Source organism: Polypterus senegalus, chromosome 10 (assembly GCF_016835505.1).
Source record: "Polypterus senegalus isolate Bchr_013 chromosome 10, ASM1683550v1, whole genome shotgun sequence".
Lineage (NCBI taxonomy): Eukaryota > Metazoa > Chordata > Cladistia > Polypteriformes > Polypteridae > Polypterus > Polypterus senegalus.
Window position 1 is genome coordinate 159843783 of NC_053163.1, and position 27544 is coordinate 159871326.

The 27544-nt window shown below is 36.8% G+C and overlaps 1 protein-coding gene across 7 annotated transcripts in view; it reads left to right on the top strand.

Annotated features, from left to right (window-relative positions):
• The window catches only part of nfic (nuclear factor I/C), a 468411-nt gene that overhangs the window by 28818 nt on the left and 412049 nt on the right, over positions 1-27544 (top strand). The gene's annotated exons all lie outside the window — the stretch shown is intronic.

The window sequence follows — 27544 nt, forward strand, 5'->3', positions numbered from 1 at the left end:
TGCATTTGAAGGTGGTGGGGATTGTTGCTTGTTATTATATTTACTTATTGTGAAGTTTCTGTAAAAAGCTAAATTCTCCTTTAGGACACAAATCTGTCTAATATAAGGAATCTGTATTTGTGTTTGTACGTGTGTAAGGCTTTGTCAATCCAGAAGGCTGCATTTAGAGTTTGTGTTTTTCTTTATGAAATCAGCTATTTAAGAGGGGTAAAAAAAAAAAAGACTCGTCTGGTGCAAGTCAAAAAAGACAGGTAGATTGTGAGAGTAAGTTAGAGACGGCTAAATTTATGTCGTTACTCCTACAATCATAATTTTTAAATTGTCAAAATCATACTGGATAATAACTTTTTTTTTTTTTAAGACAAAGTTCCTCTTTACTCTGTGTCTGTCACCAGGGCCGTTTCATGGTTAACATTTCACCCTGCTCCTAAGTGTGCTCACTGACTAACTGGAAATTGCACAGCTTTTTATACAGGCTTTTTGAAACTCAACCGCGCCTGTGTCTGTTCTAATGTAGATTTAACACCTTGAATAAATAAACCAAATAATATGTGTTAAATGATTCAGAGTTTGAGAAAATTGCCTTCTTGCAAATTAGACGTGAAAGCTAAAACATATTTCTTGTTTACATAACCATATCTGCCATAAAAGAAAACAAAACAGTCTGGAAAAATGCCTGACGCATGCGGCATTTACTGTCGATCAACTAACGTAATGCACACCATCAAATAAAAGCAACAATTCAGCTAAGTGAAACTTGACCAAAGATTCACATCCGCCGCACGTCACCCAGCATATGCCATCTGCTAGTAAATAACCACAGTCCCTGTGCCTCACTCAGCATTGAGAATTACGCACAGTTACATGCTTTAAATATAAAGCGGTGGTAGCTTTAAGATGGGATCACAGGTGCTTGGCTTGTCGAAACATTCTTGAAGCCGTTCACTTATTCTGTTTAATAAATGACACCCATTTGGGTCAGCTACGTTAAATTAAACTGATATTACTCTCTTGAATGAACAAACCATCATCTAATCCAAACAGTGGATAGCTGAGTAAGTTCAAGGTTTATACAGTGCATCCGGAAAGTATTCACAGCGCATCACTTTTTCCACATTTTGTTATGTTACAGCCTTATTCCAAAATGGATTAAATTCATTTTTTTCCTCAGAACTCTACACACAACACCCCATAGTGACAACGTGAAAAAAGGTTAAAAAAATGTAATCCATTTTGGAATAAGGCTATAACATAACAATATGTGGAAAAAGTGATACGCTGTGAATACTTTCCGGATGCACTGTATGTGTCTCATAGAACTGAGTGCAATCGCTGAGCAACTGATTACTGGCATTTGATAGACAGAGAGATGTGAGAGTCACTATATAATGGAGAGACAGATAGATGTGAAAGGCACTACATTATGAGAAATTTGGCTTTTTACAGAAGCTCTTTAAATAAATGAATAAATACATAAATAAATATGTAGACACAAACTACAGTCTGAACACACACTAGAATGACTAAAAAGAAAGAAAATTAAACAAAGAAAGAAAACCTCTAACTTGGTAGCCAGAGTCCTGTTGAGACATTATACAGTTATGAGTTATGAATTCATATAATGATACAAAGCAACTGTACATGATTTGGAAGGCCCTTTCATTTTCCAATGACTTATTTAATTGGTGTATGATCATTTCCAATCTTATTTAAAGCCTTTCTTTAAGTTTATATTGGTACAGCACCCAGCATAATTACTGCCAGTTCATAATCCTCACTTTACACCCTTGTCCAAAAACTTTAAAGTGCTTTAACACATTTATTTAGGGCTCTCCCCTTAATTACAGATACTATTCCCCTCTTTTCAAGAAGAAAACCACGACTTTTGGATTTATGTACCAGTCGTGTCACTTTTACTTGTGCCTGCCTGAAATCAAAACCACAGCTCACTGTTTTCAAAGTGTCTATCAGGACTATTGGCACTGAGGATGATGAAAACAATAGATTTCAGAAGCTGTACTTAAATTAGTGGGAGGATGCATGTTGCTAAAAAAAACTGCTGCAATTGTTGAAAATGCTCTCAAAAATCACAATTTTAATACTTTTAAAATATAAAAAGAAAAATCAGTAATATTACAGTAAATATTTTATTGTCTTTGATAAGAGAAGAAACCAGCTGCCATTTACTTTGTGCAGTGTCTGTATTAAAGTATTGACATGCAATAGGCCATAAATGCACTACATCATGTGCCCTTCTAAAAGAAGAAGTTCAACATACATTCATAATAAACACAGATGTGACCTCAATGTAAAGCAAGCAAACAAATAAATCAATAAATACATTTTTGGACTTTATGGTCAAGATATTTGACCCTATGGGAACAGTTTCTGACTAAGATGTCACTGAATTGACATAGCACTTGATTGACATTTCAAGGCAAGTGATCAAGCTGAAACCCCACAGGCCTTGTAGGCCTGCACTTCAGATTTCATGGCTCAAGAAATTGTTTTGGTGCTAGGGGTTGAGGTGATGTTGGATGTGCGTTTGTGTGGGTTTGCCAAAGCGCTTACAGTGTGGGTAGAGCAGGGTTAAAGAGTGTAGTTTCTTGACGCTCTTTCGACAAAAATACTTAATCAAAAATAACATACTGTATAGTTATTGTAACTGAGATGATTAAATTAAATGAATGATGCACTAATACTGTTGATAAAGATGTAGTATTTTAAGGTGAAGTTTGAGTTGTAAGATTATAATTTTCTCTAAAAGTTAAGAAATATTTAGTTTGAAATTTACCCAAACTTGTTTGGATCATTCATATCTAAATTTGATTTCTTTAATTAAGGTAAAAACAAATTCCGTACTTTGAAGGAATTTTGGACAATGGTGTATTAATTGAATGAGCATGGGCTGTGTTACCAGTAGTGGGTATCATTTGAGTAATCAGTCATAAAATTTCCTGTTCTGTTATTAATTTCAGAAAGTATGCGTACTGTAGGAGTCGTACTGTGATTCATCAATGCTAGATTTAGACTTTGAATTCATTTTCCACTTTCTTCTTTGTAGTTTGTTTAGAAAGACGTCAATCCACTTACTTCTGCTAATATAATGTGAAATGATGCCTGGCTTCTGGATCCAGATTTTTATTTGTCAAGTTGGATTTTGTTACCAAGTTATTGATGTTTCCTAATGTTTTCATTTTCTACATAGAGCAGGCCACGTAGTGGATTTTCTTAGATTGTGTAATACTTATTGCCCATTCAGTTTTCTTGTACTTCATTTATTCTTTAGTCTAAGCCATCATTAAAAACAGCAATTCTCTTTTTGTAATAAATGATTTAACTTTTTGTAACAGAAGGTAATTTTTTTTTATATTTGTATTTGAATAAAACACAGTGGTTGATGAGGGCTTAGAAGAAAAGAAGTTAAAGTTGAGCAGAATTCAAGCAGGAGAGAAACATCAGGCTCAAACAACAGCCAGAACTGCCAAGTCTTTGAACAGAAATCAGTAGAAAAACCAAATTTGTATCACTAATGGTTTTACCTTTGACTAAAAGTTCAGACAATACCAGAACATATGACGTAACCTTAAATTAGAGAGCTGCAATGACCTCACAATGACAAATCAACACGTACTTATACCCAGTGCCAGTCAAAGCCCATTTGGAGCCCTGTGCAGGTCAAATGGATGTCACCGCTCATTGTTCATAGCAGGTAGTCAGTATTATTAAACTTTGGAGACTTCTCCCCAGGTGTCCAGAGCGCACGCCCCTCCATTAGCACAAACAGCCCCCCTTTTTTGGAAATACCGCAGACTATAAGGAGTGCATGCCCCTTGGTGTACTTTTCTTCTATAAATAGTGCCCAGCTGGTAACGATGGCCACTCAGCATCATCAGAGTTTGACGACTACAGCCTTGGTACCCTTTAACTTTGATAAATGGCACACCTTAGGTGACGTCATCCTTGGCAGCTGCCTTTGTTGCCTAGACCAGCTCTGCCCATATTTCCTCACACCCAGTGGCATCTTAGTGACCAGAAATCAAATTAATGCTCAAATATAATAAATAGTAAATAAAATGAACATGTTAAATTTTTCTATTTAAATTGTAATTGTTCACTGTAATTATTCTTATTCTGAGAAAACCTTAATATTTAAGGTTTATTTGTAAGCTCATGCACAATTAGAATTAACCACATAACTTATGTGTGAGATTCTCTGGAAATCAGTTAATCTCGTAGTGCCGTTATTACTGAGGTGCTATACATTTTTGATCCTTATCTGAGAATTAATTGATATGATTAAAATGTGTGTGAATTTATTAAGCATTTTTAAATGCATTGAATGCTATTTTAGGTCCGTCTTTGCCACCTTTTTGTGGGCTTGTCGTTGGCACTGCTACCCATGTTGCAGTAGGTGTGGCTTCTGGGGTTATGACCAGAGGATAATCAGCGTGATGGGATAAAAGTTCAGCTGGTGGTTCATTTTGTTATGCTAAAAAAATACTTAAAATCTTTTGTTATTGTGCTTCTTGTGAGTTTTGTTTGGTTTGACGCCTGCTTGTTTTTTGACTTCAATTCTTGTCTCTCATTGGGAATTGTAGCTAGGTTTATTTTAATTTGTTTTGTTTCATTTTTTACTCTCTTCCCCTGGTTTAGCTGAGAAAATAATCACCTGTTTAGTTCTCAGCAGGACAATTGGCAAGGGCAGGATCAGATTAAACTAATCAATTATTGATCTAAATTGTTTAATTAACAGAAGGATAGTTAATTTTAGTTAACATTTGTAATATTAACACCAACAATTGAGTGGTAATGAGATCAACAGAATGATTATAAAGTAGTGTAGGACCTCTCACAGTCTGGAGACATTGCACAAAAACAACTACTGAAAGTTTCTCTCTCTTCATTTTAATGTATGTTAACATCACACAGTAAACACATTTTATCTTAATTAGTATTTCATGTAATTTAATTCAATTTATTTAATTAGTACTACTTAAATTACAATAAAAATTAACTGGTGATTGTTCCATGGGTGTAGAAAAATGTAAACAAAAACGTTTTCTAACCGTTCTAATGAGGAATGACGTCAAACCTTTGCCTTGAGGAATAAGTTCAAAATTAATATTTATATAAAAAAAGAATTTTAATGTAATCAAAAAAGATCAAAATAATATACCGGTAAAGGTTTTCTTAAAAAGGCATCTCACAGTAAACAATTCCTAATCCTAAATCTAGTAATCATAAACCCAAGATAGAAAAAAAAAAAATTAGAAAGCCAGAAAACGATAATGCTCACAAAATAGTGCACTTTCTCCACATGTTCACAATTAATTACAGTGACCTACTGAAGAACCTGCTCTCCAGCCTAAGATATACGGTATGGGCTGAGGGTGGCTCTTCAGCAGTGATATCAGGGTAGTCCCAACTCTTGGGGGAATAAACACATCGTTTGTAAATAATTAAATAATACTAGGGACCTTCGCCCCATGCTCGCTTCGCGTGCCAACCCCCTTTTAAGATTTTTTTGTCTTTGAATTGTTGCTATTTCATTAATTTCACTTTTATTTCTGAACTTCTGTAAAAATAATATTTGGAATATTTCAAGTCCCAATATGCTGAATCTTTTAAATGAGGTCAGTGAGACACGTATTTAATGACTTTGTACCATAATTCAGGATAGGTTTCTCTGTTTGGAATTTCAGCACAGACAAAATGATCTACATCATCAGCAGTTAATAATTTTGTTTGCAAAGTAACCAATAAATGCATGTGAGTTAAACCCTGTTTTTGAAATTCTCTGACTTAAACATCAAAGCCTTACAATATTTACATACTTCTGACATACTGTATCCCCTATGTCCATATATTCGATCTCTGTTCGCCTTTTCGTTATTTCTCTGAGTAATAATTTCTCTTTGTTTGCGCTAATGCAATGTTTACTTTCTTTGTTTTGACATTGTCATTTTTTTCTGCTTTCATGTGTTTCGCACCTACATTTTTTTTGAGTCTTTTGAATTCCAGTTTTCATTATCTCTAACCTGCTCTGCATGTGTTTGGCCCCCTTGTTTTTTAACCTCTTTATGATGTTTTACTTTGTTTTCTACTCTTTGTCTTTTACTTCTGACCTCACTTTGTCCTGCTTTTTTTTCCAATGACACCTGGTGGTGGATCGTGGTGATTATTTTACCTTTTTCGAGTAATAATTTCCATTTGTTTGCGCTACTGCGATCTTTACTTTCTTTTTTTTTTTTATACTTTCTAATTTCTCTACTTTCATATCTTTAACTTTCTCCACATTTGTATCACGCCAGCATTTTGTTGGTTTTTTTTTTTTTTTGAGCCTTTCAAATTCCACCTCTTTCATAATCTCTAATCTGCTCTGCATGTGTATAGCACCAACATTTGTGAATGTCTTTATGAAGTTCTACTTTGTCTTTTACTCTCTGTCTTTTAACTCTGAGCCCGATTGGACATGCTTTTGTTTTCAGTTCCACTTGTTCCGGGCTCATAATTACTTTCCTTATTTTCTGAATTTGCACCTCGATTATTCTTTTTCTTTTTTTTTCTCTCCAATGCTTTTGAGTCTCTTTTCTCCACGCTGCTTTCTTCTTCACTTAGTTGTCTATGTTTCATTTATAACGTATTGTCCTTATACACTTTATATGCGCTGAGAGCCCTGGATCTGTGTGTGCTCAAAGCCTTTGCACAACTGAGTATTTTGCTGCCTGTGGTCTTATTTGATATTGGTTGTAAGTGGTGCATGTCTTGCAAAAATCTTATGTTCTACGTCCCCGTGAGACGGTCTCTTGGCACAAAGTCTCATGTGTAAGGTCCCCGCAATACTCCATGGCCAATCTCTTTCATCTCGCGGGTCTTTTAAGTGTCTTCCGTGATATTCATGTGAAAATCACGTCTCGTCTTCCTAGTGTTCCTCTCCAGGATTTTTTTTACAATAGAGAGAAATAAAGAGAGTGGTGTTAACCTCTACATAGTTACAATAAAGAAAGAAGAAGGTAAATCAACATAAGCCAAGAAACGCACCTTGATTTTAACATAACAAATATGGCCTGGGAGGTCTGTAAATTAATATACAGTAGCTATGAATGTTTTGGCTTTAATATCAAACATTAAGAAGAGTGCAGGCTAACAGTAGCAGTTTTTGGAGATATTTGAAGCTCATTTATATGTACTGTTTTACACCAAGTTTACTCCCTTAGCCTATAGTGCAATACCAAAAAATAAAAATAACATATAAGTAAATGGTGTCTGTATCTCCAGGCCAAGTTTAGCAACTCAAATATTTTTTTGTATAGTCGTTTCAGTAAAGAAACATGCAAAGTGTGCTAACAAAATTTAACACAGCAGTAGGAAATGACATTACTATACATACTGCGCTCATACAGATAAATAGCAAGTAATAGAGAGATCCATAAACTAAATCTAAAGTTTTACTGAAGTCGTATTTATGGAGATCCATCTAATGAAGAATAAAGCCAGGTGACAACAGAGGATTTAAAATATCATTCATTTACGCCTGAACACAAAATAAAGGGCGAACAATAACAGAAATAATCCTAAAGGTCAAACAACTGAGGATCATAAAAAATAAATACATTTACAGGCAAATCAAGTAATGCTTCTCTGAGCTCCTTTTTTCATTGGTTCCCTCAAAAACAACACCACCTTTCCGCAGTTCTGCTTTTTATGTCTCTTGGATCGGAAAGTTTGGGACCTTACTGCCAATCTTGGTTGTCTTCACTGGGCATGTTTTCTGGGCTGTGGACAAAGCAGAGGAGAGTGTTTGCGAAAGTGCCCCCTCTCACCTGGGAGTGGTACTGCTTTACTCGTCTGAGCTTGTCGGGGAGCCCTCTGGCGTGCATGCGTGACACTGGTAATGATTGACACATTTTAAAGCATAGTGTAGTGAGATGTAGTACATCTCAACTTAATATGATGACAAAACTGTCAGAAGTAAAGTAGTTATTCTGTAATTATCTGTAGTCATGCAGTATGTGCTTGAAGTCTACAGTTCTGCATTATCAAGCACCGCTTTGTGCTTACACAAAGTTGTTCAGTTGTAGGTATGTGGAAACAGTTGCAATGTGACTGTTTTCCCTTGGGGAAATTTTCAATTATGCAAAGTCACAATTTGTCATGATATATATTTAAAAAGGCCATTTTGAAAATCAGAAAGGCTAACATGATGGGGTGCATTTCAATAAATTGGAAGACACGTGCTTCAATATTAGACTTCCAGAACATATAGAAATAAAACCATTAAATTAATGCGTAACAGTCTGACAGTACAATACACAGACCAAGCATTTGTCTCACTTGATTAGAGTCACCTGATATACAGGTGTTGAACAAATTATGAGGCTGGATACAAAGAGAGCAATTGTATTGTTTATGTCAAAAGCTTATGTTAAGCATATTTCAAAGTATGTTGAGCGTGCTCCCTCTTTTAATCTTCTGCAGCCTGTATTTTTTTTAGGCAGCCCTGGGCTAGAAAAGCAGTCTGAAATAGCAAATGAAGAGATCTTGCCTGAGGCAGAACAACCCAAATCATAGTTGCATACATCTCTCTGGGAGCTTTGTGGTTTCCAGTTTTTAGCCTCATATCCCTTACTTTCAGTCATGTTGGCTAGGAAAAAAAGTGAGGGTGGAAAAATTGATGATTTGCAGATTTAAGCAGATATAGTGAGGTACCATTTTGTGTGAAGACAATAAAGGATAATGAATTATGTGATTATTAATAGCTTATTAAAAGAATGTGGAGGTGTTGCCTACATTATATTGAAATGTGCTAGGGAAAGATTTGAGCAACATTTGTTTTTCATTTATGTCCAAGATAAGTAAGACATCAGTGTCAAATAATGTGAATGAATTGTTTAAACCAAGCTGCATTCTCAGTTTTTTACTGCTCTCTTTTTAAAGTTTATTTCTAGCAGAAGCAAATACAGTACCATTATTTTTACTTGGCTGACACCTTTATCCAAGGTGACTTACTACTGTATAGTTACAATTGGTTCCATTTCTTTCGTTTTTCCAGTTGAAGCACTGGCAGCCAAAGCGACTTGCTCACATAGTGTTGATAGTAGAATTTGATCCCTCAGTCTCAGGGTCTGAAGTCCAGACCATTAACCTCTACATCATACTGCCTGCAGTGACCTATGTGGCTTCCTTAATGTGATGTTTACTCCCAGGAACAAGTCAAATACGATGATTTTTTTTCAATTAAAAAACATTATTATATGTAACAGAAACATACAAATACCCAAACGTCAACATATGTACAATAGAAAAGTTGTGTTGATTGTCCACTGCTGTACCAAAGCAAATTAAGTAAATGATCTACAAGTCTTTTTCTTGCATGTTTTGAAACTGTCACCAGCATACAGGCTGATGCAGCAAATGTGAGAGTTAATGCTTGTTTCTTTGAGCACTTATAATATTTTTTATGTTGCTTGCATGTAAAAGTGTAGAATGTCAGAGTCTGATCTGAATAATCGATGAACTCCTTGTGTTATTAGGCTACCAGAGTGCAAGGCTTAGTGATTTCTATATTTCCCGTGACACAAATGACAGATGCATTGTGAAATGCTTAGGGGGTCAATATCTTTCTTGTCCTTTGTCCTTAAATTGCAATAATTTTCCCTTTTTGCCATGCTACTTGCACCAAAGTGGACTTTCAGTTGACTGACAGACTTCAGGTTCGGTTGTACAGTGCCGTGTGCATCAATTTTTCTATCTGTGTCAACGTCTGATGACCAATTTATGTTGTCATCACTATCGCTTGATTCAACGGATGGTTCGGTTTCAGTTTGTTTTCGTCTACATGCTCTTTTGTTTTGGTCGAGGGGCTTCACCCCACTCGTGATTATTGATGAGTTACCTTAAAGTGACAAAATGGATAGAATATTCATGATATTTTGCAGCATGATGTTATTGTGTTCACTAGATGGCAGAGGAATACTGTCCCAGGGATTATTCGGGCTTAACACTCTAAAGTGGATCATCACACGTCAACCCCAAGTGTGACTTGAGAATAACTGTAATTACATAGAATTCTGAGCCTGAGACAACCCCAAGGATGTTAAGAACTGGTCGTTTTTTTCTTTCTTTTGTACATAAAGCTTTCATTACTAGTTATTTTAACTTCTTTATAACAGACTGTCTATAAAAAAATGTAAACAAATTTCCTAGGATTTAGTTCCTAATACTTTTGTCATCAACATGCACCTATGTTTTTAAGTCATTTCTGATCAAGTTGCTAAGTAAATACAAATACACTGTTGAGAAAAATAAAGTGAACACTTAATCATGACCCTCTAACAGCAAGTCATTGAAGCTTCAGTAATATCAATTTGTTCAGTTAGGAAGTATAAGCGATTGTGAATTGACATGACCTGCTTTGGTGCAAATGAAAGTGACAACAGGTGCACTGGAGAGGAAACAGCAAGACACCCCCAAAAAGGCAATGCTGGCCACAGACAATTGCTCTGTTTTTATCCTGCTCCAGCTTTAGTCCAGCTCCTCCAGGCACAGCCACACGTGCTGGCACAGGAAAGTTTGCAGTGTCTCCAAGCACAGTCTGAAGAGAATGGAGGAGATACCAGGAGATGGGCCTTTACACAAGGAGAGCTGGGGGATGTGTAGGCCAGTCAAAGGCACCAATGCCTTTGTCATCCAGAAAATGCCTATGCAGTCCGGCCACAATGAGACTGGGCATTGTCCTGCAGTAGATGGAACCCAGGGCCCACTATACCATTATAAGATCTGACAATGGCTCTGAGGATTTCATTCCAGTTCCTAACAGTAGTCGAGGTACAGTTGCCTAGCATGTGGAGGTCTGTGTGTACTCTCCAAGGATATATCGACCATCAGTGACTCACCACCAAACCAGTCATACCAGTTATGTTGCAGGCTGCATAATGTTCACCACAGTGTCTCAGGCTCTTTCATGTCTGTCACGTGTGCTCAGTGTGAACCTGCTCTAATCTGTGCACCAATGTGGAGCTGCCAATCGAGCTGCCCAACGATGGGCCTTGAGCACAGCTCCCACTAGAGGACGTCGGCCCTCATGCCACCCTCATGGAGTCTGTTTCTGACAGTTTAGTCAGAAACATGCACACCAGTAGCCAACTGGAGGTCATTCTGTAGGGCGCTGGCAGTGCAGAAAGGAGCAGATACTGCTTATTCTTCCTAACTGGACAAGTTGATATCCCTGAAGCTTAACTTTGGTTGACTTTGGTGTTAGACTGTAATGATTATGTGTTCCCTTAATTTTATTTGAGCAGTATATTTTGCATTTCCTAAACATACTTAGTCCAGCTCATGGTCACAGGATTACAAAAACCTGTCTTGGAAACATCGGGGATAGCATAGAAATGAACTATCTGAGGACATACTGGCACAGACACATGCTCTCATACCCCCAGTGGCGCTGTATTAAATCATTATATACTTATACATTGACGCCAAAAACGTCTCTGGATTTTGAACAACTCAGTGGAAAGAAACCTGAAAAGGATAGAAGAGAATAGAATAGAGCGAGAAGTACATATTTGTTCTTACAGCTCTACATATGCTTGCTTGAAAATTACGGGAAGCATTCGCTGCTTACAAGCTCTCAGTTTATATGTTTGTTAGGAAAGATTAATGGTTTGTAAATTAATGTCATCCCCTCATTGTGCTAAGTGATATACAGATTGTAACACTTTCTTCCAGAAGCAGTGCTCCCCCATTTCACTCCCCACATGGCGTATTCGACTAAGCAGCCGCTTTATTAGGTGCACCTGCACTTACCCTTCCTGTGTAATTGACTGCTCCATCAGTGAGCGACAGTGCTATTTAAAGAAAGTAGGCAGTTAAAAACAAAGCAAGTATGTGTGCAGTTCCCGAGGGAGTCTGGGTAAGATTAAAGGTTTGCTTGTTCCAGGTTCTGCAGTAACACTTACTGGGTTTAGTTCTGCACTTTGACATGACTACTGTATTTAAAACTGAAGATTTTTGTTTTTTTTTGGTAAAACATTCTAGTGTTGGCTTAGAGATTTGTATATTGAATTATGGTCTTATTGCATTATTTAGTTATGCATTAGCCATACCTCCTAGATAAACTGAATACCCTGATAAAAAGCTAAAATCTTAATTCCTTCAAAGCTGACAAGCTGGGTAAGAACTAAGGTAACAAAGTATCTCCAAGCCATGACACCACCACTTCCTGGTAGAATAAGGTTAACTTTTCTCTACACATTTTGTGTAAAGGACCATGGCCAAAGGGCTATACAAGGATAGAAAAATAGGAATCAAGCCTAGCTTTTGTAATAACAAGGGGGTGAAACATGAATTGAAGTAAAGAGTTCAGAAAAGTCTTTCACCTGAAAAAGTACCGGCACAAATATACAACCTTGTATCGATAAAATTCACACATTGTGCAACTCGGGGTAATACTGCAGTGCATCGCCATCACATCCATCACCAGTGCTGAGCTACATCGGAGCTGGTGTCCTGCAGTGGGAGCAGGATTTTGTTCCAGCATAGCTGCTTAATTAGAAACCTGAAGTTTGTTTCACTTTCATTTTGTTAGTCGTTTGTCGCTTTGAACTTTCATTATCTTTATTTATCATTTTCGCGTCACCATGTTGTATTTCTCAGATGCTGACATTTTGTGTTGTTGTTGCTACCACATGACGTCATTGTGGTGACCCTATTTAAGCCAACATCGTGGTATAGTAATGATATCCAAGACTGTGGATATTTTGTAAATCACTGTGTGATTGTTATGATGGTGTTTCTTATTGAATTAACCATATCTTTTTTTTGTGTGCTTTATTATCCTCCCACCCTAATAAGGTTTTTGATTAGGAAGATTTTGGTAATTATGTAGTTTTTTGTTTTAAATCTTTTTTTTTCCATTTTTATATTATGCCATGACATCACCATTTTTGGCACCGCCTAGTAATGACTCAGAAGTATGTGGCATTGGATGTCATCAGGTCCTTGCATTGCCCTCCTCTTTATCCAAGACTACGGAGAAGTCCACACTTAGTTCTTTATGTAAAAAATAGTTTCCTGACTTTCTAGTTAACACATTTTTGCCATATTCTTTTCACATTGATTTTTCCTTCTTGTTATAAGTTTACTGTGGTAGGCTGGCGCCCTGCCCAGGGTTTGTTTCCTGCCTTGCACCCTGTGTTGGCTGGGATTGGCTCCAGCAGACCCCTGTGACCCTGTAGTTTTAGGATATAGCAGGTTGGATAATGGATGGATGGATGTTTTAAGTTTAGAACATACACATTTTTGATTTTCAGGTTTTAATCCTTGTCTGTATCTGAACTGCGTCTTTTCTCCTTATCCTTTTTTTTTTTTTATTCACACTGCCTCCATTTTTCACTCCTAGCAGAACATAAGTGTAGTTAATGGTCAAATCTTTTCACTGAATCAGAACTGTTTGCAGTTTAAGATTTTTGTGTTTCATTTTGGGCTTTGGCATAGCTGTTAGTTTGAACCTTTTTGGCATTTGGTCTTGTTAGTTTCTGACCTTGATTTTTTTCCTCACTTCATTTCCTGGTCCTATTTCATCCGTTTCTGAATTTCATCAACCTGGCAGAAAATTAATCAGCAAATCGCTGCATCTTTAGAAATTTCCTTATTACTTTCACTCTCTTCTTTACATTCTCTGTCACCTTGCCATGCCCTCATCCCTTTAGACCAAGATAATCCTAGTCCTTCTTTTATTCTTATTCTAGCAGGCTGCTCTATAAATAAGTGTGCTTTCGGCCTTGCATCTTTTCAGTCTGCACTAACTTTAACAGTTTTTTGCCTTTATCAATATTTGTCAGTTTAGACAATCAGTTGCTTCCACATAATCACAAATCAAAGTATGTAACATTGCCCCAGAATGCCTGGAGGACATGCAATGCCAGTTAATATGGGAACCTGGCCCACCTGATGAGGCCATACAGGGCTTAAACAGTGATGGCAAAGATTCTGGTCAATGCATGGTCCCGGGATGGGTGAGAGAAAAGACTACTTTGCTCAAATAGGTTTGAGGGATTGCTTGGTCATTTCAAAGAAAGTGAAAAATCAGCCGTGTCACCAAAGGGTAGCTGTAGGCTGGTAGCATTTTATATTTTTATTTACTTCATCTAAGAGTCTGCTTTTACATTTTTGTTTATGAAATAGTTTTGTAACAATGAGTCAAGTTTAAAAGTAACAGCAATAACAGAATGCAATTCAATGGATTAGTAGACGCCATCAAGTATGAACTTCTTAACAGCACTTTACAATGGAGTTCAAAACGGAGCACAAAGAGGCTGGTGGTGGCTCAATGGCTTCTCATACACGGTAGTCTGCAATACAAGTGATGTGAAAATGGCATTGATTGATGTGTGGTAGTGTTGAAGGGTCTATCGCTAATTGGTGTTCAGTTTTTAAAGTATACCTAATAGAGTTGTATGAAATAATTAGCAATTGAAAAATATTTATTAATACAAAAAGACCAATGCTTGCATAAAATCCTTATTGATATTACCCTCTGAAAGGAGGAAAGGAACTGAAATAAGTTTCCCATCTAGCTGTTAATATCAATTAAAACATTGTAATCCATCGAAATTATATAAATAAGTAAGAACTTGGAAAGGAACTGATTTATTGTATAACGGAGAGTACGACTGGCACATGATGAGCAAGAAGATCAGGGGCTTTGTTGCGATTGTTTGTATATATCACAACCACACAATGGCAGTGTCTAATTATAAACCTGTCCTGTTTTTATATCATTTACAGCAGCTGCACCTTTCCTGTGTTAGTTCAAATGCCATTTAGCTGCAGGTTGATGATATTTGCTCTTTACAATATCAATCTGCAGGTAATATTAGTTCAATCAATTCAATTTATTATTTATATATGCTTATTTAACTGCTTCCCCTTCCATTTATTTCCAGAGAAGTGACTTTTTTTGTGCTGTCTTAGTTAACTTATCTAAAGCAGCAGGAGGAAGGCGCTGCTGTGTGATCTTTATGTCTGCACTGTCTGTCTGGCATTTGACTCATTTGGTTTGAGCATTCAAGCAGCTGTCAAATGAGTAAAAGAGGAAAATTTACAAAATATACAAGTTTAAGAAATACTCTCAAGGTAAAATGAAAACAGGAAGCTCATTCCTAGTTGAGGTTGCACATAATGTTCCTCCATTTTAAGATGGATTTGCAAGTGCTTATTAACAGGAGATTTTCAAATTTTAAAACTATGCACAGTGAGATTTGTTTCGCAACAAAAATTAGATTGTCTCAGAAAATGTATTTGAAAAATTAGAGCACCACATCTCAACAAAACTGGTTCACGGTGGCTGAGTTGTTTAATGTGGACAGACAGACAAACAGACATTGGCTTTTGCAATAGGTGCTTTGTGCATTATATGCGAACACATCAAAAAAAGAAAAAAGAATGCATATTTTAATGCATTTTCTTGCCTTGGTTATCTGTAGGATAGAAGTTTTATGATTTAGAGTGTAGCCTTTAGATGTAGAGCTTCCAGGTAAACTTTCATTGTTCTGAAGGTATCAATGAACCACATTAAAAAAGAACACCATTTTTAAACAGTGAAGAAGAGAGGAAAGAAGGAAAAGAGGATCAGCAACTGGCATTACTGTAATTAAGCAATCAACCACAATCGTGGATTATAAGATCAAGAAGGGATTTTTTAGAAGATTCTAGATTTTTTTTTTGAAGATTTTCTTAGTTGTGGCAAATTTCATTCACCAGGTTAACAGGCCTTCAGCTTTATCTAAGCAGCTCCACGTGGCTGAACAAAGAATTATTTGTTCAGATGAGCTGTAACATGTTTTATTTACAGGGCAGGGCCTGTTTTCCCAGAAGTCAATTACCATTCAGTGTCCATTCCAATTATTACCTGCATATTTCTTCTACTATACCATCCTTAATAAGACTTAAAAGGACTGGCAGATGTTTGGGAAATCATTGAGCTTTATGGTCACTGTAATTATTTTGCAGCCATTGTTCACAATAGCTTTGCAGTTGGGGTAATATGACATTACATGTCATGTTGCTGTGTCAATGGTTGATTCTTCCTTAGTAATAATCCTTTAATACTGTATTATCACTATTTCATTAGAAATCTGCCTTAAGAAGGAAGAGTAATTTCAGGAAAAATGCTGTTAGGTTTGTTAGTGGCCTATACATTACATTTCTGTGGAATATTGTAGACTGGTGAAGTATAGCATATGGAAATATATCTACATGAATATTTACTGGATATTTTTATATACTGTAGAATCACACTGGGTTATCCGAAAATCGTATGCACAGAAAGTAGAAAGTATACCTTGATTAGGCACTTCTGTTAGTTATCCAATGTGATTGTATATATAAATTTCCAGTAATATTCATGTAGATATATTTCCATAACATCAGCTTGGTTTATTTGGTTATGGTGTTCATTGTGTACATGTTCTTCCACGGTTCTTTCCTCTTTGCATTTATCTACTTAATAAATTTACTATTTGTGCACATTTTAGCTTCCTCGGTATCATTCAGGGTCATTGTGGCTACAGTAGCACTCCCTCTTTACAACATGTTCAGCTTTTATTATGTGCATGATTAAGCATGAATGTCTTCAGGGTGGTTTGCAAACAACCAAATACAGTATATCCATCAATATAACAATCCAACAGAGCCACAAAAGTATAAACATTGTGGCTTATAAGTGGCTGTGTCAAGCAAATCTCAAAGCCCAAAGTGACAAAGGAGGTCTGTGTAAAGATCGAGGGATGGTAGTGATAGTAGTAGTACTGTCAGGAGGGTGAAATATACCAAGAGAGACGATACAACGTGATGTACACAAAACAGCGAGACTAACTCTCTTGTTCTACCTACACACTACAGTAGAGTTGGGGATGTAATAGTAGCGATACAAAATGATTTACCTACAGCGGTGGCAAAAGCCAGAAATTTCAAAGTGCGTGGGCCTGGAAACAAATGGGTGGACAAGCAATGATGCAGCTGGGAATGGAATATTTCCCCTCTGGATGTTAGATTGGCTTATTATATTGACGATTGAATTAAGGTCCTTGTCCCCCCTTTGTGGTGAACGACTAAAATAATTGTCAACTGACGACTAACTTAAATCAAATAAAATCTTAAGGAGGGGTCTGGCTAATGAATGGGGGGACAAGAGTTCTAAATCTCCTGGCGTTCCAGTACATTTCCTGAACTACAAAAGAGATGAACAAGAGGCTTCCTCTAGTTTGTAATGATAATGCTTAAATAGATAGATCGACAGATAGATGGATAAAAAGGCACTATGAAATAGATAGATGCATTGATAGGGAAGGCACAATATGATCGGTAGACAGATTTATCTATATAATATATAATAGATAAAAATTATTGTATAATACAACTGTGGTTGTGAAAGGCATTATTTAATATAGAAAGGTACTGATTGATAGACAGACATGAAAGGTGCTATATAATAGATAGAATTTAGACTATGTAAAAGACCGATAGACAAATATGAAAGGCACTATATAGCAGATGATAGATTGGAAAGGCACTGTATAATGGATAGATACCGCTTTATTTGTCCCAGGAGATAAATTTGACATTTTACAGAAGCTCAAGAAACATTATAACAAACAACCAACAACCTCAGTCAAATTTGCACAAAGGCTTATTGTCTGTGAAATGATGGAACCACAGTAGCATTTCTGATCCTTTGCTTCATATAAAAACAAAATTAAACGATTGTCTTCACATGTCAGAGTACAGTATTTCAATAATTCTGTTGAATGAAATAGTTAAAATGAAGCAGTCATTTTTCCTCTGTATGGATGTGGTGAGAGAGGACATGCAGGTGATGGGTGTAACAGAACAAGATGCAGAGGACAGAAAGATATGGAAGAAGATGATCCGCTGTGGCGACCCCTAACGGGAGCAGCCGAAAGAAGAAGAAGAACTTGTACTAGTTTACCAATTTCCATCTGTGACAATAAAACTACTGCCTGACCAGTCTTAATTCAAATATGTAGTAAGTAGAATAGTATTTTCCGCTTTTGACATATTTTGCTTTTATTTTTTCCTGTTAATCACCTTGTAAATACTGTTCTGTCAGTATAAATATATAATGTATCTACTGAAAAAGGCTATTTGGTATACTCTTTGTTACTGGTAGTTTTAATGAACAAAAGAGGCAAGAAGAGCTGTGCATACTGTTTATATTTCACTAATGTACCGCCTGTAGTATTTTTAGTATTACTGTATTCCATTTGAACTGTTGTCATATTCCTCGGTGCACAGATGTTTTCCTTTGAGTATTATGATGGCTGGTAGGCAGCATTTCAGTCTACGCTTATCAAACCCGCTTAATCCAGTTCAGGGTCATGGGGTAGGCAGCATCTGTGTGGAAATAATAAACACTTCAGTCATCTCTCTTACATACTTTTTATTCACCGTTGTTAGCTAGCAATGGGTTGGCACCTAAATGCAACATTGAAATATGGGCCCCCTGTAGTGTCACCTTGTAGTGATTGTTATTGAAAGTTTTTGTCATTTAATGTATCAGTTTACTTTGTACAATATACATCAGTGAAATTCCAAGCTCTTTTTTTTTTTTGTCAACACACATTTGTACACGTAATATGTCCCCACCTTTTAAAGAGGTGTAGTTCTTGACTTTATTTCTTCTTAGTAAGATGGATTGATTACTCTGTAGAACAAATTAATATTAATCACAAAATAATTTCACAGTTTTACTGCACTGTTAACAGTTGCCTGATTAATATAAAATCTAGTACTTTAGGGGACCCAGGAAGAGATCACGCCTACCGACAATCTTGAACAGAAATCTCTCAAGCTTGGCTATTCTGGATGTTCGTAAGGTTTGTTAAATCCAAAATAACATCATATTCATAATCACTGACCTTGAAATTTTCTAAAACAAGACCCCCACATGCTTATGTTTGACATTTGTCATTCTGAACATTCTGGGAGTGGCTGTTAGAGGGTGAGGATCACCAGTAAAGAATCAGATCTCAAAAGTATTATATTTGTGATCAGCCACCTTGAAATAGCATAAAAAGACACTCCACATGCCTATATAACTAATCCCCATTTTTTCAAAGTTTTGTGAAAAGGAGTAACGTTGACCCCTTGCATCCCATTAGAGAGTGAATGCCTGGGGTCAGTAAGTCCTTCTGATCTTTTTTGCTAAAGACATGTATTGGTTTACTTTTTATTATAATTTCTTGCATAAAACTTGGTCCTAAGTTGGCCTGAAAATTAGGGGTTTTCGAGTCTAGAAGGTCAATAGTAGGGGCGAGCCCCTAAAAAAGCTTAATGTCTTGCATAACTAGACATCAAGACAACTAGAATTGTATCTCATGTGCTGAGGTTGTAATGCACTAGTAAGTCAGTAGGCACCAGATAAAAAAAAAAAACTTGAAGTGATTTTGAAGCATTCAGAAGTTAACCTCACTTAACACAATAAATATAAATGTAAAGTGGTGCAGAATTTAGAAGTGCTGCCTCACTTCTCAAGGTGCTGCAGTTCATTTCTCAAGCCAACTTCTGTCTGTGTTGCTATCTGCGTGGGGTTTCTTAAGGTACCTGTGTTTCCTATTTGGGTTTTCTCTAGGTACTGTACTCTGGTTTCTACCCACCATTAGGGTGTTCAGTGTGTATGCCCAGGGGCCTGTGATAGCAAGGGGCTGTTCACCAACTTTCCAAACCCTGCTGCTCTCTCATATAATAAGAGTCTCTGCACACCGAAAGCAAGAGTGATAAATACCACGCTGCATTAAACAACTGGGTGTCCACGTACTGAACTATTAAAGAAAATTATCAGCTCTCTGCTAACGTGCTAAGTCACCCAGGTGCCTGTTGGGGTATTAATCCAGGCTTGCTTCTCACATGCAGAAGATGTGCAGTTTAGATTAACAGTTGATTTTAAATAATCTTAAATCTAAATGTCAAGTATTGGTGGCTTGTTCAAGTCTTTGTTACTGCCTTGCACTCACTTAGCACGTTTACATGCAGATATACTGTATAACCGAGTTAAGGTGAATAAATTCTGCCAGAAAACCCAGAAACCTGGTTTCTTAATAATCTGTGTTAACATGGGCAAGTAATCTAGATTTCGCTGTTGTCAGAATGCTCTGATTTCATTTAACTACACAGAAATGATTCACAACGTCTTTGTTAGCCACCGTGCATTTGAAAATAGGCCTGACTCCTGTGATAATTTTCTTATGCTTTATAAATATTGTCAGTCAAATTGACTCTGTTTAAAACTTTTCTATTACTGGATTGCATGCAGCAAACTTTTTTTTGTATTTGACTATATAATTGAGCTCTGCAAAGGACTGACATACCAATAAATGTGTTTCTGGCCTTACACCCAGTGCTGCTGGAGTAATAACTGGTATTTTTACTTCAACAAGATAAGTATTCTGTTAGGTTATTCGCTTTTTTAAAAAGTATTCAGACTACATAATGTGTTACTGTGTTACCCTACTGCTCTTGAGATTGTGTTGCTGAGTTTAGCACTGTATGTTCAGCTCAACATAAATTTAGCAATTTCTGAAATACTGAGACAAAATGTTTTAGCTAGGAGAAGGAATATTGTGATCACCCAAATATTTGCCTCCTTTTGTGGACATTTCTACCTGTGGCTGCTGAAAACATTTGGAAGGAAAATACATGTGCAGGCTGACAGAGTGCAACGGACATGTACAGACTACAAGATCATGAACAGTAACCTGGTTAACTTGGTCATTAAATTGGATTATTCAAACAGAAATCAACGTCCATTAAGCAGGTTTTTCAGAGGCCAATAACCCAATTTCTCTTTTACATGGCATTTTAGAAACAGGTTTTAGTGAATAATGAAAGGTGCATGTAAACGTGCCTACTGATGCTCAGGGTCACGGAGTGGACAAAGTAAGTTTAGAAAATAAATGTGTGAGTGGATTGTCATCTACAGTTTGCATTGACCATGCTTGTGGAATTTTGAGACATAATGCTTAAATTTTCATTTGTAAAGTCATGAGTATATTGAAACATAATCAATTATCACACTTAGTGGTATTCAAAATGGGGAATACAAAGCTGACTTGGGGTTTCACAGCAAGTCATTACTTAACTGAAAAAACATTTAATCCTCAGATTTCAAGCTAAGGTATTAACTGCTGGACTGCATAGCAGCTTGATAAATATCATATTAAGTAATTTTTAATGGTTACATACTTGGTGCCCACAGATGCAGTTTGATAATGTTAAGATATGAGAAAAATAAGATTACAGAGTGGGCTCGTGAATTAATAGGAGTTCTTTTGACAAAGCTATTTACCATAAACAGCATAATGAGTTATAGTGCATTATGTGACTAAAAATGTCAAAACTGCAAGCTCCATTCTCATACTTTTCCTTCAACACCCAATAAAAAAACAGTTTACTCTTGTTAAACACACACTTCTCACTCACCGCTCCTGTTCTCATCATACAATGCTGAATATTGTATGGATGTCCCCAGCATGAAATTGCTCCAGTAATTTTCCAGCAGTTCACCGCTCTCATTTACTCCATCACTGTCATCAGACAGCCGAGTCAGCAGCAGGGACTGGCAAGCTAATCATGCATTGTAATGCAGGTATGTAAATATTGCAGCATAAGGCAATCAATAAAAGCATTAAAGAGTGTAATCTGAACTTAGAAAATGGCAATGTCTTGTTTCTGTCGCATATACTATGATAAAAATCTACTGGCAGCCAGTTTTACTACTCTGTGGTAGAAACTACAAGAAAATCCTAAGCAGTAGATGGACTGGGGTAGTGAACCCCACTGAGAAAACCAAAAGGGCAGAGTCTACCAAGCTAGGTGGATTGACAGATTTAATATCAGTAAATTGTGAAAGTATTATTACATGTAGGAAGTAAAAATGTGAGATTTGAATACACAATGGAGGTCTGAAATTTGAAAGTACATCTTATGAGAAGGATTTAGGAGTCACAGTGGACTCAACACTATAAACTGCCAGACACTGTTCAGAAGCCATTAAGAAGGCTAACAGAATGTCAAGTTAAATAGCTTTATAATGCACTAGTGAGGCCTTCGTCTGGAGTTCTGTGTTCAATTTTGGTCTCCAGGTTGTGTAAAGGACATAACGGTGCTAGAAAATGTTCAGAGAAGAGCAACTAGCTTATTCCAAGGCTACAGGGGATGAATTATGAGGAGAGATTAAAATAGCTGAACATTTTCAGTTTAAGCAAAAGAAGACTAAGAGGACACATAATTGAAGTGTTTTAAATGATGAAGGGAAATTAGTCCAGTAAATCGAGACCGTGACTTTAAAATTAGTTCATCTAGGACACAGTTGGAAATTTAAGGGTTATTTTTTTGCACAAATATTAGGAAGTTTTTGTTTACACAGAGAACCACAGATACATGAAATAAGTGACCAAGTAGTATGGTAGACAGGAGGACTTTAGGGACTGTCACAACTCAACTTGATTTTATTTTAGAAGAATTAAGTGGCTTGGACTGGTGAGCTTAGTTTTGGCTAATTGGCTTGTTCTCCTCTAGATTGCTCTAATGAGTCTCCAAGTCCTGGTTTCAGTGACAGGTCAAATACTGGTAAGAGTAAAGTTTATTCGTCCCCATATGTGTTCTGTCATGTGCAGAACATGTTTCAACTAAATAACAAATGACTACATCATATAATAAAGAATTACTCTTTTATAATTATGAGTTTGTGTCTCAAAAGTATGACTTACTGTCTCATCATTTTAGATGAATATCTCATTATTATGACTTACCAACTCATAATTCCAATTTAATATCTTATTATTATGACACACAGTCTCATTATTTTGTATTAGTATTGTATAATCATGACATATAAAGTGTATTTTTGACTTAGTACTTCATTATTTACTACCTCATAATTTTGATGCAGCATCTGAATATGTCATATGTTGAACATGGTGTCCCATAATAATGATTTCAAATGTCAGACATTTCCATTTTTATTGGGCAGTGGGATGTCACATGATTTTGATTTGAGTTTCTGGGAAAGATTCGAAGCGTTGAGTGCTCTGCTCTTGGCTAGTGCTGCTAGAGTGTGCCACATGTGCTTGTTGACCATGTAGAGTTTGTTTCTTGGGCCTCTGGTTACCCGTTTCTCCTTTCATATTTCAAAGGACATACAGGTTAGGTTATGTGGTGACTTTAAATTTGGCCCAGCATGATTGTATGTGAATGAGCTGACCCTGTGATGAACTGGCAGCTTGTCTTTGCTCAGTTCCTGGCATCTATGTGATGTGCCTGGGGTGTGTTCCAGCCCCTCGAAGCTGAAATGAAATAAATGGATTTCATAATATTAGGTTTTGATATATTATTTACATGCATATGAGCCACACAAACTTGTTGCTCTTTACTTGGATTTGCATTGTTTACTGTGTAATGGAAGGATTGTGAATAAAGGTTTCTCAGGCTCACAATGTCAGAAGCACACCAAAGTATAAAATGAAAAGAATGTTTGAATACTTACAGCATTGATATATACAGTACATAGGTATGAGTACTATTGGGAAGGTTTCCCAGGTTTGATTTTTGTGTTAAGATGTAGAGGTAGGCTCTGTGTGCATGTGAGACCTGACAACCAATAACTGATCACCTGGAAGCTCAATTCATGCACTCACTGCACACCCATCCTACCTGGAAAGGGGCCTCTCTTTGAACTGCGTTTCCTAAGGTTTCTTCCATTTTTTCCCTACAAAGAAGCTTTGTCTTCTTATAGAGTCAAGGCTGTGGGGGTTGTCAAGAGGCAGGGCCTGTTAAAGCCCATTGCGGCACTGTGATTTTGGGCTATACAAAAATAAATTGTATTGCATTGTATGCACTGCGTCTAAAGTTAGACAGGAGAATCACATGTTTTGGACCTCGCAAACAGAGGAGACGGCTCCATCTGTCTCATGCTTTACATGCCACGACAGAATGGGGGAAAAAAAAGGGCAGAAATTGTGTCTGAATTTGCTGAACCCAAAAAGCCTTCATGTAGCAGTAGTGTGGTAAGGCATCATGTTATTGACTACCACAAAAAGAAGGAGCTAGCTTGCAATACTTTGAAAATGAGAAATTTGATAAATGAGAGAAGACCCACTCAGTCCAACAAGCCTGTTTGTTTAGCTAATAGCTAGGATGTCCTAATATATCATCTACTGTAGATTCATCTTAAAGGTTATCAAGGGTTCTGCTTCCACTGCATGTCCTAGTTGTTTGTTCCAGGGTCCCACAACTCTTTGTGTAAAGAAGTGCTTCCTGGCTTCAATCGGAAATGCACTTCCCCTTAATTTCTACTGATATGTTTGAGTATGTGATTTACCTTTAAGCTGGATCCACTTAATTAATGCTTTTGAGGATTTTAAATACCTGGGTTAGGCCCCCACTTGCGACTAAACAGATTTTATTCTATGAGTCTGTTTGAGTCGGACTTGTTCTTAAGTCCTGGGATGTACCTGGTTGCTCTCCTTTGCACATCTTCAAGTTCTGCTATGTCTTTCTTGTAGCATGGTTGCCAGAATTGTATTCAGTACTCAGTACTCATTCAGTGCATTGTATAGTCTGAGTATAAAGTTCCCCATTTATATTTTAATTGTTATAAGACCAGCCCAACCTGTCCTTGATGTGGACCACCAAGTAATTGTACAAGTTGACCACCACTACATCCACTTGCCAAATAAGTGACTGGACATAGAGGCTCTTTGGTATGGCAAAAGTCAATAACCACTTGGTTTTACTGATGTTAAGTTTCAGACATTTTTATTCTGTGATGGCCACAATGTATAAACCACAAAGAAAAATATTTATGGGGCTAGTGACATATTCAATACAAAAAATTAAATAATAGTAATAAAAATATTAGAAGTGTTACAAAAGGTTAAAAACTAGGAAAGAGAAAACCACAGTGGTCAGTGCTAAAAATGCTATGGTGTGAGGTCTCAGAGGATTAAATAACAGCATATGAGGCCTTTGTTAGGGCAGGCAGCAGGCTCTTACACAATATGGGGCTGAGGCTGATAATCACTGAGCAAATTTGGTAATTCCAAATGGCCAGTAGATGTTCATTGTAGAGATCTGACTGAAACATACTGAGTGACCATGGTCTGAAATAAGTAGGGAGAATACTCTTTCATGGCCAGTTTGCTGAACAAGTGTTTTGAATTTGAGGCAGACTATAGCTGGCATCCAGTGGAAGAAGGTCAAGTGAAATATAACATTCAGTGTAGTTATTGGTTGTACACCAAGCAAACATCTGAAGGATTTATAATGGTCTGCTTGGCACAGACAGGGAATCTTGGCATTAGTAGGGACGATGAAAACTACCAGCTGCTTTGAGGACATGATGAGATGGTGGTGCATTCACCTAATGACTACTTTGTACTGATGCATTATTTTAGATGTTGTAGATGACACCAATGTTCCTGACTGCTTTAGAGTTCTCAGATGTAAAACATTGTAACTAATAGCCAGTCGAGACTAAATGACTTTTATTGAAATATTATAGCCTATTACATATTTTACAGGTTCTTTGCATAAATTGTCCCAGTGGCTGATTTGCATCTTGCCTGAGGCTGCAGAGACAGGCCCTTTTCTCTGCAACCCTGAACCTGATAAAGTGGTTCTTAGAACTTTGTCATGTCATTTGTCATTTTCTAATCTGCTTAATCTAGACCATGGCTATGATGGTGCTGGAGCCAGTCCCAACTAGCATAGGGTGCAAGGCAGGAATAAACACTGGATAGGGTTTCCACTGGATTCCATTGTTGGACGGACACATACATTAGGGCCAAGGTAGCGTCACCAATTCACCTGCGCGTCTTTGGAATTGGGAAGGAAACTGGAGCACCTGGAGGAAACCTACACAGACCTGGGGAGAACATGCAAACTCCACGCAGGGAGACTCCAAACGTGATCCCCAATCTTCCTTACTGAGTGGCAGCAGTGCTACCACTAGCCACCGTGTAGAGAACTTCATGTAATGTTATTTATTTACTTTACGTTTATGCTTTACTATAGCTGCTGTAAAGGCTGTACATTTAAAGTGACTGCAGAATTAGGATCTTAGGCTGAATTTGTTCTGTTGGATACTTGCATATTATGTTGAGCCATTTGTCTTAGCAGAATATCACTGCCTTCTGTTTTGTCTGCACATTGCTTATAGATTATTATCCAGGTAATTGCCATGCTTCTCCACTGATTCTGAAGAAGGCAGATGTCAGTTAAATGACTGGACCATACTGGGACTTTTATCTTGAGGCATTCAACTTTGAATATTACTGTAATTTGCTGTCAAAATTGTATCTGTCAGTTCTCTGATTGGCTTGTTTCCCCCCCTTTGATAGCTAGGTAGGTAGCACTTAATATATCCCAAGGAGGAATATATGTCTCCTTAGGGTGGTACAAGTTCAACCATATTTTGCCAAAGGGATGGTGGCAGAGTTATAATTACAAGTACCACTTATTCATTTCTAAATGTTAACTTTTTCCCCCGACCTTAACATAAGCAACACATTGTAACTTGCTTACTTTTGTAGCAGGCTTCCAGAATAAGCTTTGTATTTTTCAAGTTGAACTTGTTTCATCACAAACATGCTATATATATATGTTTGCCATGCAAAATTATGTTCTAAAGTTAAGTGTTTTCTATGAATTAGAAAAAAATATATACATTTGTTTTGCCCATCCTGGTGCTTTTCAGGGGATACTATGGGATATGGGAGGGAAACTTAAAAACTTACCAAATATGTCCATTTTTCAAACCAGGAGAGTTGTTGAGTATTGATCCATGTCTAGCAGTTACACACACATTATGAAATAGTTTATGCATGTCATTTATGAACAAAAAAAAAAACAATATTATAAGATCCAGTCATTTTAAAAGAAGACCAGCCATGCGTGATTCTCAGCACGTAGTCTTCCTGCACAACAACCTTTCATCCCCTGGGCTGTGGTTACTTCTCGAAGGACCAAATCACACTAAACTTTTTGTGCCACGTGGTTGGTTTTGTATTTATTTACTTCTGGATTTACATTCACATTTATTTCCTTTGCAAACGCTTTTATCCAAAGCGACTTACAAAAGAGACTTACTTCAGTATTTACATGAGAATTTACACAAATACAAAAAAATATCCTTACCTCTAGAAAAATAGTACCAGGAGTATGAGAGAAAATGATTATTTTCCAGATCCCGTTTCTTGTCACAAACATGTGTTGGTAGTACAGAAGGCATGTTTTCTTATATCTTTTGCTGCTTCATCAGTAAGTTTTTAGGCTTTTAATTTCCAGTGGTGACCCAGACTCTATTGTAAAGTGTTGTGCAAGCATGGTCAAGATATTTTTTTAAATCTAGAGAAAATGTCTAATTTAGAACACAATTTTTCTTGGCAAATGCATATATACCATGTTTGTCAAGAATAATTTTGAAAAATACCAAACTTATCCTTTAAGGTAGGCTTTAAGA